Source organism: Lagenorhynchus albirostris, chromosome 16 (assembly GCF_949774975.1).
Source record: "Lagenorhynchus albirostris chromosome 16, mLagAlb1.1, whole genome shotgun sequence".
NCBI classification, from domain to species: domain Eukaryota; kingdom Metazoa; phylum Chordata; class Mammalia; order Artiodactyla; family Delphinidae; genus Lagenorhynchus; species Lagenorhynchus albirostris.
This window is the reverse complement of record NC_083110.1, coordinates 65,661,423-65,677,180: the sequence shown is the minus strand read 5'-3', so window position 1 is coordinate 65,677,180 and position 15,758 is coordinate 65,661,423. Positions and strand designations below refer to the sequence as shown.

Genomic DNA, 15,758 nt, shown 5'->3' with positions numbered 1-15,758 from the left:
AGGGATGACAGGTGGGCAGGGTCTGGGCACCTGGCCCTTCGGCTGGGCCTGGGCGCTGGCGTGAGGGCACAGGCTGGGTGCTGGACCAGCGCTCCCTGGCAGGGCAACGGCCCACACAGAGATCCCCTCCTCTTAGCCAGGGTCTGGATCTCTGAGGGTGAAAGTCGAGACTTGGGACCTTGAACAAGTAAAATGAGGAGTAATTTGTAAAATGTTAAAAGCAGCCAGCAGACATGGAGACAGAATTTAATGCCTCCCCTTCCCTTTCCTGTGTAATTCTCAAGCCTATGACCTTCGAGAGTATGACACCTTTAGATAAAAAGTTGCAGAACAGGGAGTAACATTTTTATGGAGGCTTATAGGAACATGGTGACCTGATCTGCATGGACAGCAGCGAGAGCAAAGGATCCAACACCAAGAAACATGCAACAAATAACCGTGCCTCGCCCTCACCTTTCCTGTAAAAGGGCTTTGCTGAAAGCCTTCGAGCAAGGAGTTCGGGGTTTCTAAGGCATAAGCCACCCGTCTCCTTGCAGGGCCCTACAGTAAATCTCTGCTCCAAACTCTGGCGTTTCCCTATTGTTTGGCCTCACTGTGCGTCAGGCACACGGACTTGCGTTCGGTAACAGCAGAAGGATTATTTTGAGGAGAAATTAGGAGTCCCTCCAGAGTTCCCTGAAGTGACATCATGCAGGTAGGTGACTGCTCTCTTTAACTCTGCAAGCAAGAGCAGTCCCAGGAGTAACCTGATAACAGGTGTCTTTCAAACTCTCCCTCGACTATCTCCAAAATAGATGCATTCAGTTCTCTCACAGTTTCATCCACCAAGAGCATAGCTAAGAACCAGGAAGGAAACCAAAATGTCTTCAGGGCAGGCACAAAATGGAACTTTTGAATCCAATATACTAAAATACAAAGAATTTACATCTAGGCAATTTAAGTTTACACACAATTCTAACCTGAGGGTCTGGTTATAGGATCTTATCAAGAACCACATCACAAAAATTCCCTCCCTGACTCCACCAATTCATTTACCATCCATCCATTCTTTCATTTATTCGACAACAAATTTACCCATTGCCTCCTGTATTTTCAAATGCCACTTCACATGTATAGAACAATGTGTAATCTAACACACGCCCATGTTTGAGCTGGCTTCTACAGGAAACACAAAGACAAGTGAGACTGCGCCCAGCCCTCAAGGAAATGGTAATCCAGCGGGAATGCAGGATTGCTCAGATTCAAGGCAAGATGACCAGAAGTGCTTAGTAAGTAGAAGAGAGCTTCTATGGGAAAATAGAGGGGCAAGTCTGACTTAAGGATCTGAGCACAACCCGGCAAGGCAGGACACAGGCAGCAGCTAGAAGGGAGAAAGCACGCAGAACAATCCCGAGAGGCAAGCAGGGCAGACGCAAGATCACAGGGGTGTTCACACACCCCCGTCCCCCGCCTGGACCCCCGTACTCACGCACCTCCTCAGCACGCCCGCACTTCGTTCTTCACCTGCAGTCTGAGAGACCTTTGGAGATACAAATCTGATCACTCATGCCCCTGCTTAAGACCTTTCAGTGATTTCCTACCGCTGTGAGGATTTTAGACCAGGCCAGGGAGCCCGGGGATGCAGGCAGGACCCCCTGCTTGTCTGTGGCCCAGCTCATGTCAAGCACCCCGTATCTCACTAGACCAGCCACAGACCTCCTTTTTCAGCCACTCCTTCACATCCTCGGGCCTTAGGGCGATTTAGTACAAGAATAAAGCTCTTTGACCTAAATAAACCCAAAAAGCATCACAAACAGTATAATATAGCGCAGGTGCTGACATTTAGGGATCAGACTCCATGTTTTCCATTTAGAGGACAAAAACCAAAGCCTAGCAGGCAAGAAGAGCTCAATTAATTCCACATGCTCCAATTTGGGAGGTAAGGAGGAGCCCCACATTTGAGAAAGATTTCCAACCAAAACAGCGAAATCATTTTAAGTCCTAATGTTTAAAAGAATACGGCCCGTTTGAAAAATTGGGCTAAACAGCACTAGTTACCCAAGGTTTCCACACTCATCACATCTTCCTCTGAGGCTGGATGCCCCCGGCAAACTTGTTTGTATTCGTAAACATCGCCACCAAGCCTCCCCTCCCCCTGCTGCCCGCATCCCCAATCTCGCTGAGCAGAGAAGCTCTTCCAGCCCAGGCAGAACACTGTAGATTCAGATGGGAAACGAATTGTAAAAACAGATGTTCTGGAAGTCAAATATCTGGTTTCATGCAAATATTGTCAGAAATAGACAATGAGAGAACCACAGAGGAAGTGCAATTGACACATAAACCTTGTTTCTAAAACAAATTTCCAAGCCACCCACAGGCCTGAAATGAGCCTTCAGGAGTGTGAATCAGAGGCAGCCTGAGATGTAAGCAAAATACTCAACTGCTGAAATTACACTTGTTTTAGGGATACCAGGAAGTTCTCCCTACTCTCAAATAGCAAGACTATCCTAGGGCCACAGTACTAGAAATTTTACAATTAGAAATTCACTCCTTTGGATTTAGTATCTCTAGTCCACTTTTAAAAGATGGGGGAGGGAGCTGTCATTCTTGAGCAAGATAAAACACTAAACTGAAATCATACAACGTGTTAGATAATGGTAATAATAATGTTTTATGTTGATAACAGCGTGTTATAGCTTCCAAATTCCCTGGCAAGTAGGTAGAATAAGCACTCTTTAACCAAAATTTTACAGATAAGGAAACTGAAGTTCAAAGAGGCAATATGCTGCTCACTTTGGCAGCACATATACTAAAATTGGAACGATACAGAGAAGATTAGCATGGCCCCTGTGCAAGGATGACACGCAAATTTGTGAAGCGTTCCATATTTTTTTTTTTCAAATTTGACAACACTATCAGCTCTACTTTAGAAATTTCCAGTGATCAGGTAAGGAAAAAAAAAAGGATAAACAGAGGCAATATGACTTGCTCAAAGACATGAAACAAGAATTGCAGAGAGAGAGAGAGAGCTGAAGCAGGTCACCTGACTCCTAGCCCAGTGCTTTGCAGAGGTGGCAGCAATGGCAGAGTCAAAGGGGGCGTGAGGGTGGGGAGTGGGTCTTCAAACCACCAAATAATTTCCACCAACACTTCTTTGATCTACATAAAGGTTTTCCTAATTGTTGATGAAGTTCATTGCACGCTGCCACATCAAGACACACACACGCCCACCTCCAGCCCTACCGAGCAGATTACATCTGCAAAGCCCCTTCTCTGTAGAGGCCGGGGCAACTGAGGGGCCAGGTCTGCAGGGCACAGTGGGGAGAAGGGCCCAGCAAGGGAAAGGAGACGGAGAAGATGCGAGGCGTGTGCCAAGCAGATGTCTGTCCCCAGGATTTGAACAGTTACCGTGTTTCCTCTGTGCCAGGTTTATTTCCCTTGTGTGAATGCTCATGATTGCCCTGTACATAAAAATTGTTTAATTCCCATATTAAAAGGAAGAAGCGAGACTCAGAATTGACTTGCCCAAGACTGCACAATGTGTGAGCAACATTTGAACCCAAGCCTTGGGCTTTCCATACCAGGCCTCAGAGAAATCTTTTTTGTCCCAAGAAACCAAGAGGATGCTCTATCCCACATTATCAGCACAAGTCAAGTCTATTATAAACATTGTAAGAGAAAGATGGAAGGAAAAAGATCGGATGAACAGGTTAAACGTGGATCCACACTTGATTCATTTCTTCAAAGACACAACAGCCACTGAAGCCCCTTGGTCACATCTCAGCATTCACCATCTCTGTAGTTGGAAACATGGAGTTTCCTCCATCCACTGGGACCATGGAACATGCAAGTGAATCAAGAAGATACATGCAGAATGCATGCCCACCCTTTCTTGCCATTTGCATATAGTATTTCAATGCCCCACGAGCACAGAAATCCAGTGGACCCAAGATGCTTGGGAGTTTAGCAAGCCTCAAAGTGAATATGAGGTAAACACATTATACCTAAGACAGAGTAAGCAAGAGCACTGACAGCCCTGAGAGGTCACACTTTCCATTTGAAACAGGACTTACTTTGAACAAAGAAAAAGGGTGGTTGTGTTCCAAGAAACACTACCAACCAAGGGACCTTATCACAGCCTTTCTCACTCATGTGTCAGCCAGCCACTCACACCAAACACCAGTCAGTTTTATCCCCTTAACTGCACATACAAATATCAAGCTCTCTGAGTGGCCCTGCTGAATCCTCACTCTTTGACTTCAGTTAATGGGAGAAGCACTCAACACAGAATTCTCCAAAGAATTCATCCTCAGAAACGCTCCTCAAGAATCCCACTCTCAAAGGAAAATGAAGTTTACACACAAACCTTTATGGCAAATACTTAACAACAAAATCTGGAAACAATCCGAATATCTTCAGTGACTAAATGGAAAAACAAACTGTATTACTTCCTTACCACGGAATACTACTCAGCAGTGAAAAGGAATGAACTGCTGATACAGATCACACAGATGGTCTCAGATGTATCATGCCAAGTGAAAGAAGCCACACTCAAAAAAAAAAAAGGTATGGAAATCTTCTAAGATGGGCTCCATCTGCAAAAACAGAGGTTCAGAGAGACTAAACACTCTCTAAAAAGAGGTCAGGGCTCAGCCTTCAAGGAGCCCAGCTGCAGAGCTAACAGCTGGCAAGAAAAGACAATATGCAAAAATCAGGGGAAGATTCAGGTAAAACAAGGCTTTACCTCTTCCACCCTGAGCAATCCCAGAGCAGAATCAGGTTAGTAAATCAGGCAGCAGTTCGCAACAGCTGTGCAAGACAGGTCTCTGCAACTGTTCACTCAACTATACTGATCCAGCTGACAAGCCCAGAACTAGAATTATACCTTGACCATAAACTGTAACTTATCACGGTCAGTAACTAACACCAAGAAAATCTGGGGGGCTAATAGATTTCATTTTCTATCTCAGGGTGACTGTAGCTATTTTTATTTGGGGTAATTTGAATTCAAAGGCAGCCACAGAAAACAATGGAAGAAAAAGAGACCCTAATTACAATTCATTTTCTAAAATGTATCGGAAATTATGAGAAGTAATTCAAGCATTTTGGCTCAAGTAAGGCTAAGCCAGACCTTGGATGCAGCCCCAGGTCCAATATACCTGCTGTCCTTAATCTGTTTTTTAAAAATCTCCTTTAAGTGCTTCCCTGGGGGCTCAGTGATTAAGAATCCGCCTGCCAGTGCAGGGGACACGGGTTTGAGCCCTGGTCCAGGACAATCCCACGAGCAACTAAGCCCGTGTGCCACAACTACTGAGCCTGCCCTCTAGAGCCCGCGAGCCACAACTACTGAAACCTGCACGCCTAGAGCCCGTGCTCTGCCACAAGAGAAGCCACCGCAATGAGAAGCCCACGCACCTCAACGAAGAGTAGCCCCCCCTCGCCACAACTAGAGAAAGCCCGTGCACAGCAGCAAAAGACCCAACTCAGGCCCCCCCCCCCAAAAAAAAACAATTTCCTTTAAGAAGGAAACTTTGTTCTTGGCATCATTAGAGGGTGCTAGTCCCTTGACCTGGCCTCAGCCCAGCACTTTCCAAGCACTGGGCCATCAAATGGAAATTGGCACTAATCGTGTTCTTTTTTTGAGCTGCAACTATAGTCAATCCAGGATCGTTTATACCAGCATCTTTTGTGTGTTGGTGCTGAACTGGATGCAATGGCGGATGCAAGCCCTCAGGAACCGTATATACTTATTGCCTCATGCATGGAACACCTTTCTTCAAAGAGAAAATGAAGAAAGATAATATAAACCCAAGTGCTAAAATTTCACACAAAGGTAAGAATACTGAGTTTAAGACCAATGATTCTCAAGCTTTATTGCACCTCAGAATCACATAGGGTGCTGGTTAAAAATTCAACCTCTTGAGCCCCACTTATAGAAGTTCTGTATCTGTTAAGTCTGAGTGGACCTCAAGAATCTGCTTTTTGTTTTAAGATTTTTTTTTGATGTGGACCATTTCTAAAGTCTTTATTGAATATTGCTTCTGTTTTATGTTTTGGGTTTTTGGCCACGAGGCGTGTGGGATCTCAGCTCCCCAACCAGGGATTGAACCCATACCCCCTGCATTGGAAGGCGAAGTCTTAACCACTGGACCGCCAGGGAAGTCCCAAGAATCTGTTTTTTTTGTTTGTTTGTTTTGGTTTGGTTTTTTTTTTTGCGGTACGCGGGCCTCTCACTGTTGTGGCCTCTCCCGTTGCGGAGCACAGGCTCCGGATGCGCAGGCTCAGCGGCCACCGCTCACGGGCCCAGCCGCTCCGCGGCATGCGGGATCTTCCCGGACCGGGGCACGAACCCGTGTCCCCTGCATCGTCAGGCGGACTCTCAACCACTGCGCCACCAGGGAAGCCCAAGAATCTGTATTTTTAACAAGCCTCCCATAGCTCCAGTAATTCTAATGCTAATGGTCCCAGACCACACGTTGTGGCCCTCAGCTAACTACTGCTTCTACAAGTGAGAGGACCACTGCCAAGAATGATCAGGAAAGGTCATGCAAAGAGGCCAAGCATCATTAGGGTAAGTTAGAAGTGTTTCTCTTACGAAACCAAATAAAGCAAAACAGAGGACCTGACAAAGGAAATCAAGCAAACACCCCCTCCTTTCTCACTTATACCCATTTCAAACATTCGAATCTCTGGTCTCATCGCTTTGATGAAGATGTCCTGTGATATGGGAAAGGTCAGTCTCTGGGCCTGTAGCTAAGAAAATATTTGCATGAGGAACATAACAGTCAAGAGAGAGGCCAAGTAGGAGCCCCGAAGGGCAGGTCTGCGGTTAGCAGATGCCACTGTCGGTTTGCTGCTGAGCGGAGCTCCCCTTGGGTTTGGGCTTTGAATGAGGGAAGTCCCCAGGAGGCCCGGGTAATTGTGGGAACCGCTGTGGAAGTTCTCCACAGGCTCTGGGAGAGGCAAAGAAGGTTAGACGGGTGCCGAAATGGCTCCCAAGGATGCCAGCAGCCGTCTTCTAAACGTTGAGGAACTCAGTGGATCTCACTCCGCCCTCTCTCTTGCCTTGAGGTCTCCCTGGCAACTCACCCATGAGTATTGGCAGGAAAATGGTTACCCTATAGAAGTTGCCCTAGCAGATCTCCACACAAAGGGGAGAAAGGAGGAATCAAGGCAAAAATTCCGGTGATAGTTGAAACTAAAAGAAGAGGGGGCAACCTGGTAGTTTCTGTCCAGGCAAAGAAAATCTGAGCACATACGGTTTCACTTATGCATATTCGCTGGTATTTTGGTTTCAGGCTACGTGAATTGCCAATCAAAATGAGACAGTGATATGAATAAAATGCTTAAACCAATGTCTGTCATGAGGTGAGCCCCCATGAATCAGTGGGTCTCCACCTGGGATGCACATGGGAATTCTCTGGGAGCTTTAAAAGCATTGATGCCTGGATCCCACCTTGAGAGTATGATTTAATCACCCTGGGGTGTAGCTGGGTATCATGAAAAATGTTATTATCTCATTCAGCTCATACAACCCTGCAAGTTAAGTATCCCAAGCTCCGTTTACAGGGGAGATACTAATATCTTAGGTTAAGAGATTCATCCAAAATTATTCATTTACCATGTGAGTAACATATTATAAAGATGACTCAAACCTGAGTTTGTTCTCTGTATCTACGATTCTGTTTCTGTTTTGCTATGTTTGCTGATTTATTTTGTTTTTTAGATTCCACATATAAGTAAAATCATAAGGTATTTGGTTTCCTCTGACTTCTTTCACTTAGGTCTCTTAAGCTGTCCTTATTTTTTTTAATTTTTCCTTTTTTTCTGTTCAGCTAAGTAATTTCCATTAATAGTCTTCCAGTTTGCTGATCCATTCCCCTGTATCATCTACTCTACTCTTGCTTCCTTCTAGTGTATTTTTTATTTCAGTTATTATATTATTCAGCTCTGTTTTGTTTCTCTTTATATTTTCTAACTTTTTGTTAAACTTCTGGTTATCTGTTCTTCTCCTGTGCTCATTGAGCATCTTTATGATGATTACCTTGAACTTTCATCATGTATATTGCTTAGCTCCTTTTCATTTAATTCTTTTTCTGGGAGTTTGTCTTGTTTCTTTGTTTGGAACATATTCCTCTGTCAACTCATTTTGCCTAATTCTCTACGTTTATGTCTATAATTAGGTAGGTCAGTTACATTTCCCGATCTTGGAGAAGTGTAGGATACATCTTATTAGGGCCCAGCAGCACACTCCCCTCTGGTCACCAGATCTATATGATCTAGGGGGTGCCCCCTATGTGGGCTGAGTGTGCCCTTCTGTTGTGGCATGGCCAACTACTGTAGGTGTGCTGGTAAGCCTCATGTGGAGGCTGCAGGCCACTGGTAGGTGGGGTCAGGTCCTGGCATGGCTGGCTGCCCGGCCTGGAGGGCTCTTGGGACTATCTAGCTGGTGGGCAGGTAAGCCTCAGCACTAACAGGCTAGAGAGAGGACTCCAGTGCATTTTCCAGCACCAGTGCCCTCACGGTAGAATGAGCTCCCCAAATGGCTGCAGCCAGCATCTATGTCCCAGGGAGAGTCCCAGTTTCCTTCTGCCTCTCTAGGAGGCTCTCCAAGATCAGCAACTGTGTCTGACCCAGGCTCCTTCCGAATTAGTGCCTCTTCACTGTGTCTCAGAGCATGTGTAGTTTTGCATGCACCCTTTAAAAGTGGATCTCTGTTTCCGGCAGCCCTCTGGCTTTCCCATGCACAAGCCCCACTGGCCTTCAAAGCCAGACTTTGGAGGCTCATCTTCCCAGTGCAGGACCCCGGGTGAGGAGCCCAATGTGGGACTGAGACCCCTCATTCCTTGGGGAGAACATCTGCAATTGTGATTATCCTCAAGTGTGTGGATTGCCCAGTTAGTTGCCCCGTAAACAGTTGTAATTTTGATGTGCCGGTGGGAGGAGGTGAGCTCAGGGTCTTCCTACTCTGCCATCTTGGCCACTCCCCCTGGATTCTTATACATCCCCAGGGAGCATCAGGAACTGAAATAATTAATAAGTGTCAACTCTGCCAGCTCGGATGAAGAGGAGATTTCAGTGGAAGAGTTGCTTTAGAGAAAAAAGTCTTAAATGCCACAGTTTTCAGACATCTCACTTCACAGCCTGTGATATGTACTGGCTATGTAGGTATTGAAGACCTAGAGATGAGAATGTTGGGCTTAAAATCAATTTTCACATTGTACAGAGATAGGTTGCAGCAATTTTTTTTCTCAAACATTTACTAGCCTTGTTCATGGACAATATTCTGGTATGAACGTGTACTTACGTAATTAACCTAATGTAGACACCCAGGGAGTGATAGCAAATGATGTGTGATCCATCCAGTATGGACAACTCCCATGAACAATACCCAAAGGGTTTTCTTTGGAGCTTTATAAGAAGAAATAAGGTTTTGTTGTAAATAACCGTGCCCACACAGCCAGAGGCACCATATGCCTCTGGTGACGCCTTCGAAAGTCCTCTGTTCTATACTAGTGTGTCTATCAATCACCCTCCTCCTTGGGCAAGCATTAAGGTATCTTCTGTGCTCAGCTGTCTGAAAGCCTCTTCCACATTATTCCAATGTCATTCCCTCTGGAAGTTTTTTCCTGTCCTCTCAATCCTTCTACTCCAGCCTCTGGCCTAGCTGCAGCCCCTTGGATGAAAAGACACTTCCTGCTTTCCTAGGTATATTAGGATTCTTTTGGCCACAAGTAACATGAATTTAATTTGATTAAGTAAAAAAGGGGTTTGGGGGCTTCAAGGAATCCAGTGAGAGAGTAAACTAGAAGAAGGAAGGACAGAGATACAGTCTAAAGGATGTCTAAAGACTCAGACATCCTCATGACATCTCTCCATTCTGCTTCTCTCTGCATGTGTCAACCTTTTCTCTTTCCCTCCAACCAGTTTTCTGCATGTGATGCAATACATGGCAGCCAACGGCACCCAGACTTTTCACCATATAGTTTCACCTACAAGAGATACAGTTTTATTAATTTTCTGGCCTTAACATGAAAGAACTTGCTGGCCCAACTTGGGTCATGTGTCTGCCACTGGTTCAATAAACTGTGCACAAAAGGATCCAGCCAGCTAATAAGATGACTCCTCCTGTGGGGGGCTGGGGGCTGAGAGGAGCAGGAATCAGAAGAAGTAGGTGCCGGGAGTATTGGGCACATAAAACAATAATTGTCTCATACATAAGGGCTATGTAATAACAGCATTTGGGATACATGTTAAGTAAATAGTAATTCACGCAGTACCCACAGCTGAAATACACACACACACACACACACACACACACAAAATGAAAGCAGCCAATTTCATCAATTAACTAAGTCTTTTGGTCACTTCCTTAAGACACCAACATCACTCAGGAATCTTCTCGGAAGACACGGGTGTCAGTGTCCATTTCTGCCATGTTAAGGAAGCTGTAACTGTTACAGCAGGCAGGTAGCTAGATATGACCAAAGAAAGGGGGGCACAGGCCAGGGGGCAGGAAATCATGCATCTTGTAAACAGCGGGTGTCCATGGTCAGACAAGGAGAAGTGGGAACCTCCAGACTGACAGGAAACCTCACATTTTGGGTGATTGTGTCCTGGAGGCACACAAAGGTGGGGGAAGATGGGAATTACAATGAAATTAGCCTGGCAGATAGGAAGTATGTATCGGGCACCGATGCCATGACGTTTCCAATAAAAGCTAAATAAGGACAAAAATCCCTTCTCCCCTTGGGAAGGTGGAGCTGGGGTGAAAATCAGGGAATACAACCCCCAAAACCCTCCTCCCCAATGAATATTCTGCCCCTTCATTGGTATGCCCCCCATAACCAGCTTGCCAAAGAAACCCAGGCAGCTACTCACCTGTCTGCCCACTCTCCCTCTGAGAGTGTATTCTTGCTTAAATACATCCTCACCTTACTCTCTTGACCTCCCTGTCTCGTCTCTGAATTCTTTCTGCAATGCGACAAGAACCTCAAATTCACTGGGATCATAATGGCTAACGCCAGGAGTCGCTTCAGCTCTAGTCTTCTATGTCCTTCAGGAAGTCTCCCCTGTGGAGAATTAGGCCAGACTCAGGTTACAATTTTAATTCCAAAATGGACACCCTCCTGCATCCTGCATGTGGGAACTTTAATAGAGGTGTGGGGCATTTCCAAGGTCTTCCTCCATCAGGGATTCACCTAATGGGGGGGAACAAACCTCTTCTAATTAAATGGCTCTTCAGGAAATTCATTTACATATGATCTGACTTTGTTAATAAAAACAGATTAAATTCTGTCTCTTCTAGGGCTGCAGTGCTTCACTGCGATCACAGCACCAGAGGAAGCGAGAGGAAATGAAATGTGATTCCAGCTCTCTACTGATGTGATGTCAATTCCAAGAAGAGAGAAGGGAGGACTCTCAAGACAAAGATGGCAAAGGGGGTGGGCAGAAGTTCAAAGGTCGGGGATGGCACGTTCAAGTCCAGCTTTCTCAATGTCACAAAGTGGACAGCAGCTGACCATCGCTCACCAGCTAATTCCTTGGTAATCATCCTACTCTCATTTATACCAGTTTCCTTGATGCGGAGATTACAGTAGGTAAGTCTGGTTTTGTTCCAGAATTTCCTTTTCAAAATGATAAAAAAAAAAAAAAAAAAAAGCACCAGAATAACCGGAGCCATTTGAGCTGAACCCCAAATTCAAAAGTTCAAGTTCAAACTTGGGCAGTGGGTGGTCCTCTAGGAGTTTGAATGGTCTAGCCTTCACAACACCAAAGAACATCTGGCCAGATCCAGTGTGGTGTGTGCTTTATAGACACAAGTCTCCTTTTCTTCTCTCAACAGCCCAAGGTGTTAACAAGGTAGGTTATTATTACAATGATCATCAGAGCAGTACATTGCCCCTAAAGTCAGACCTCCTGGTTTCACATCCTAGCTCCCCTGCTTTCCAGCAAGTTAGTGAGCTGGAAACATTAGGCAAGTTAGTGAGCATCTTTGTGCCTTGGTTTTCCCATTGATAAAATGAGGATGGACAGAACAGCACTTACCTCAAGTGTTGTTGGGAGAATTATTAAGTGAATAAATGTAAAGAGCTTGTAGCATGGTCTGACACTCAGTAAATTGCCCCATAAATGTGAACCATTGTTAGTAGCTCCACATTATATATCAGGCACAAGAAAGGCTAAGAGATTTGCCCAAGGTCACTCAGTCAGTAAATAGCCAACGGGATTCAAATTAACCCACATCACACAGCCCCTGTGTACATTTGCCGCCTTTAACAAAAACGGACATTGCACAAAAGCTACATTTGTTTTTACTGTTGCTGTCGATCGTTAAGTACAAACTCAGAAATCGATTTGGTTTCGCGGGTGTTCCAATATTTTATTTGCATGCCAATTTTTTTGTTCATTAATGATTATCATGGCTGGGGATGTTTTCCAAGTGACCTGGAACTGATGTTCAAGTTTGAACTATGGAGAAATGTTTCTGTAAGAAAGTAGATATTGGGCGTAGATATCTGCTATCTTTATAGATTACAAAAGAACAACTTTTCCAACGTTCAGTTTATGTATGAGAGGATAAATTCAGAAGAGCTTTGAGAATCCATTAAAAGGAAAAACAAAACAAAACAGATGCTCAACTCAGAGAAAAACAGGTAAAATAAATGTTCTGTCGAGCAAGTGATTGATGTCAGCACAAAGCGTGAGGCAGCAAAACAAAGCGAGGTTACTGCTTCCTCCAGCTCAGCTCCAAAGGAAAATAAAGGGAAATTGATACAGCCAAAGGAGGAAAGCTGTAGGACAGGGTCAGTCCTGGTTTCGCTGAATCTTAAATGAAGCAAATAAACAACTATCACCAAATTATATTTCCCTCCCAGGGAATTTTTCCCTTATGTCTCTATTTCCTGGGAAGTGAAACAAGAAATAAGAATCTGAAATGCCCTCTAGGGGACATCTCTGTTTCATTTTTTTTAAAAACCCACAGAAGGCATCTGCTTAAAATTGCTCTAACACAATACTTCTGGACTAAAATCTGGGTTGCAGGGTTCTATGGCTTCAGCTCACCTTCCAAAGCTGTCTGCATCTATGTGACTAACTGGTCATTGATCTCTCCATTGCATCACACTTGTCTCATGTCTCATTAAGCAGCTCCTGCCACCGCTGACTCAGAGTGCAAATCAGCACAGCAGGGCAGGGCTCCATGATAAATGCCACCTGGGTCTAGATTACACTTATTCTGAACTTAGTGGGCCTTAAATCAGAATTCAGGGCTCACCTTTCCCCCAAAGCATTGCCTTATTAACCTCATCTCATCCCCAATCCATATCGTACATTAAGATCTGTACTTTCTTCCTCATCCTTCCATCCCATACACATCGAGGATGACAGTAAAAGTGAGGTGAACAGTTCCACAAGCGGGCAGATATGGTCACGTGTCTTCTTTTTACAATTAATAATTTAATCCTCCACCTGTATTATTAGTAGGAAATGTGGTGTGTGCGTCTTCCTCCTTTAAGATGTTTCCCCTTGGAATTTGCGTAGTCCAAAAGTGATCTTTCCAGTCTGTATCTAAAGTTGGACCTGAGTCACCACTGGTATAGCTTCTTCTTGCCATGGGTTGTTACTGTTGGAAACCAGACCCATGCAGTGCAGTGCTTGCCCATTGGTGCTAAGATTCCTTGCTGTGGTAGACGTTCCCACACAGGCTGCTATGGTTCTTTGAGGGAAGAGAAATCCCTCCTTCGCTGCTAAACCTGCTCAAGGTTCCCATGCTTCGACTCCAAGGTTGCAGCTCTTACTGTTCAGTTCTGTCAATACCCACACAGAGAATCAACCAGTCCAAAGTGAGGTCAGGACTAAGCCAAGATTATTGTCCCACACCCACTGCAGTTCCCTGGGGAAAATCATGAATACAGGAAGGGATAAAGCATTAGGGCCAAATGATACAGTCTACCACAGCATGAGAAAAAACTATCACACATCGTCACGTGTGACCATGTAGAAAAGGGAACTCTAGATATCCACATGGGAATCCTTGTGTTTAATCAATCCAGCCCTGTGTATTAATATGAATTTGCATGAGACTTTAAATATTACAAATAAGACATTCATAACATTTTCTGTTTTTCAATTTTTATATTCTACTTATTTCTAAAAATGATTTGAAACCATCCACAGGGGGTGGGGGGAATCCCAAACACAATAAAAATTAAAACAAGAACCAAGTAACAGTGCCAAGGAAGGGAATAATTGCTTGAAAAATCCTAGGCTAAGGAAGGTCCTACAACTGAGCTCCCAATTAGCTTCAAGCTGCCTGGCAGCCAAGGCAAAGAGAGAAATCCAATGGCTTATGTATTTACCATTGTCTCATAAAAGGACAAATGCCATTTCATCATGACAGACAAATATCTTCCTACCTCTAAGAATTGAGAATATGAATGTGGTAATGATAATTTGGTCCATAAAAATAAAAAGCTGAAACATTTTAAAGGTAGATAGACCATGAGGATTTAGACAGTGTGACCATATAATTTGTTACCTAAATCAGCCCACTTTTAAAAATGAAATGAGTGCTATTAATAATGTTGTTGGGGCAATTATGTTCATTAGGTCTGTTCTATGCAAACTGGGATATATGTTTGTCTTAGCTCTAGGACTTGTGATAGTACATTAATTTGGAGTTAATGCAGTTGGGTTCAGCACAATATGCTATGTCTTTAAAGAGACATTCTCAAAAATTAGGCCTAAACCCCAAAGCAAATTCTATACTCCCCATAAAAATCTGCTAGGCACTTAACTCAGAAGATAGGGAAGTTTCATTTGCTCTTAAATAGTCATCTTAAGAATATGGATAACACAACATTGTAAATCAACTATACTCTAATGAAAATTAATTTTAAAAAAAGAATATGGACATTTATCCAACATCATGACTAATTCAGATGACTTTGATAATTATCCAAAATCCTATAAATATCCCTCTCTATTTTGATTTAAAGTAGAAAATGACCAGGGCTTCCCTATGACCATTTCTTCTTAACAAAATGTGGACGAACTTTTCTCCGTGTTCAAAGTCCAACATTAGGACAACTGTCTTCAGTTTCTCAGTATAAATGACCTGCTAATACAAACATTTCTGAAAGTTACATTACTGCTCACTCTGGAAAAGTAGAGGTTGCCTTAAGATTTAAGAATTACATTAAAAATCCAGGCTGATTCTTCTGCCCCATGACAGCATACAAACCTCCCTAGATAAATTAAATTGTATCTAATTAAATTATATACATTAAATACTGCAATAATAATGGATAACATTTATTGGACACTTAGTATGTTCCAGGCACAGTGCCAAATACTTTACTTACATTTTCTCATTTAATTTCACTACAATCCTAGGAGGTATTATTATCTCCATTTTACAAATGAGGACACTGGGGATCAAGGAAGTTAAGTGAGTTGCCTATTGTTATGTGGATGATAAATGGCAAGGTTAGTAGTCAAACTCAAGTCTGTCTAAATCCAGAGCTTAAACCCTGTAACACAACATTAGTTCCCAATCATCTTTCATCCCTTCTAATCCAGTGGGAAATGGCTTAGGAAACGTGTTTAATGACAAAGGCTCATAAAGGGAAAAATAAAACATCCCACTAGACCATTTTCCTCTGTCTTCTAGAGAAAAAGGCTTCCAAAGGCCAACCCAAGAGGAGATCCCAGTATCACCTCCCCTACATGGGAGCTCTTGGTGACCCTGTTCCAAGAAACAGGGACACTTTCCAAGG

General features: G+C 43.8%; 1 non-coding gene across 1 annotated transcript; it reads left to right on the top strand.

The window, feature by feature from the left end:
* The first annotated feature begins 2,764 nt into the window (after positions 1-2,764).
* Positions 2,765-2,871, top strand: LOC132507662 (U6 spliceosomal RNA). The gene has a single exon (XR_009536241.1). It is a non-coding gene; the product is annotated as a U6 spliceosomal RNA (small nuclear RNA).
* Positions 2,872-15,758: the final 12,887 nt, after the last annotated feature.